Source organism: Dama dama, chromosome 32 (genome assembly GCF_033118175.1).
Source record: "Dama dama isolate Ldn47 chromosome 32, ASM3311817v1, whole genome shotgun sequence".
NCBI lineage: Eukaryota > Metazoa > Chordata > Mammalia > Artiodactyla > Cervidae > Dama > Dama dama.
In genome coordinates this window covers 4,822,669-4,824,806 of record NC_083712.1, presented here as the reverse complement: position 1 = coordinate 4,824,806, position 2,138 = coordinate 4,822,669, and positions in this window count along the sequence as shown.

Genomic DNA, 2,138 nt, shown 5'->3' with positions numbered 1-2,138 from the left:
CCCTTCCCTCTGACGAGGCCCTCTGAGCTCCAGCACCTTGCAGTGTGGAGACAGCCCCTGCCAGCAACCTCCTCTCCAAGGAGGCCTCAACCGAGGCCTAGGCCCAGGGGAAAGGCACCAGCGGGAATGAGCCTGGGGAGGCAACCGGCCATGTCTGACCCAGTCCCCGCAGCCTGCCCCTTTGTGGGGCTGTACCCCCGGAGGCCAGGAAGGTCTGGGCAAGGCTGCCAGGGGCAGGGACACTGCTGGGTCCTGCCCCTGGCCTGTGGGGCCTCTGAGCACAACCGGCCCTTTCCCACTGGAAAACCTCCCCGGCTGCCTCCAAAGGCCGGTTTGCCAACACTCCCGCCCGCTGTTCCCGCCAGGCACGCACAATGCTCCCAAGCCCGGCAAAAAAGTGCTTCGGGGTGGTGGTCTCTCCGGGCCCTTGCCCCTGAGCCTGGGGGCCAGGCAGGGGGTCCACAATCCCAGGCCAAGGCAGAACCACATGCACACGTCTGTTCCTGCCCCTGGACCGGCAGAGAGCTCGGTGGAGCCAGAGTCTGTCAGGCAGCTGCTGGGCTGGCCGTCTGTGTGGGAAGGGGCAGAGCCGACCTAGGGGCAAGTTGGGCCTCTTGCTCTGCCTGCAGCCCTGAGGCTGCTGGGCCAAAGAAGTCTTGAGCATCCAGCCCCTTGCTGGTCCCTTCCCTCTGACGAGGCCCTCTGAGCTCCAGCACCTTGCAGTGTGGAGACAGCCCCTGCCAGCAACCTCCTCTCCAAGGAGGCCTCACCCGAGGCCTAGGCCCAGGGGAAAGGCACCAGCAGGGATGAGCCTGGGGAGGCGCCCCGGCATGTCTGTACCCAGTCCCCGCAGCCTGCCCCTTGGTGGGACAGTACCCCAAAAGGCCAGGAAGGTCTGGGCAAGGCTGGCCAGGGGCAGGGGCCCTGCTGGGTTCTGCCCCTGGCCTGTGGGACCATGAGTACAAGCGGCCCTCTCCCGCTGGAAACCTCCCCGGCTGCCTCCAAAGGCCGGTTTGCCAACACTCCCGCCCGCTGTTCCCGCCAGGCACGCACAGTGCTTCCAAGCCCGGGAGAAAAGCGCTTCGGGGTGGTGCTCTCTCCGGGCCCTTGCCCCTGAGCCTGGGGGCCAGGCAGGGGATCCACACTCCCAGGCCAAGGCAGAACCACATGCACACGTCTGTTCCTGCCCCCTCCACCGGCAGAGAGCTGGGGGGAGCCAGAGTCTGTCAGGCAGCTGCTGGGCTGGCAGCCTGTGTAGGAAGGGGCAGAGCCGACCTAGGGGCAAGTTGGGTGTCTTACTCTCCCTGCTGCCCTGAGGCTGCTGGGCCAAAGAGGTCTTGGGCATCCAGCCCCTTGCTGGTCTCTTCCCTCTGACGAGGCCCTCTGAGCTCGAGCACCTTGCAGTGTGGAGACAGCCCCTGCCAGCAACCTCCTCTCCAAGGAGGCCTCAACCGAGGCCTAGGCCCAGGGGAAAGGCACCTGCGGGGATGAGCCTGGGGAGGCGCCCGGTCATGTCTGGACCCAGTCCCCGCAGCCTGCCCCTTGGTGGGGCAGTACCCCCGGAGGCCAGGAAGGTCTGGGCAAGGCTGGCCAGGGGCAGGGGCCCTGCTGGATTCTGCCCCTGTCCTGTGGGGCCTCTGAGCACAAGCGGCCCTCTCCCGCTGGAAACCTCCCCGGCTGCCTCCAAAGGCCGGTTTGCCAACACTCCCGCCCGCTGTTCCCGCCAGGCACGCACAGTGCTTCCAAGCCCGGGAGAAAAGCGCTTCGGGGTGGTGCTCTCTCCGGGCCCTTGCCCCTGAGCCTGGGGCCAGGCAGGGGATCCACACTCCCAGGCCAAGGCAGAACCACATGCACACGTCTGTTCCTGCCCCCTGTATCGGCAGAGAGCTCGGGGGAGCCAGAGTCTGCCAGGCAGCTGCTGGGCTGGCCGCCTGTGTGGGAAGGGGCAGAGCCGACCTAGGGGCAAGTTGGGCCTCTTGCTCTCCCTGCTGCCCTGAGGCTCCTGGGCCAAAGAGGTCTTGGGCATCCAGCCCCTTGCTGGTCCCTTCCCTCTGACGAGGCCCTCTGAGCTCCAGCACCTTGCAGTGTGGAGACAGCCCCTGCCAGCAACCTGCTCTGCAACGAGGCCTCAACCGAGG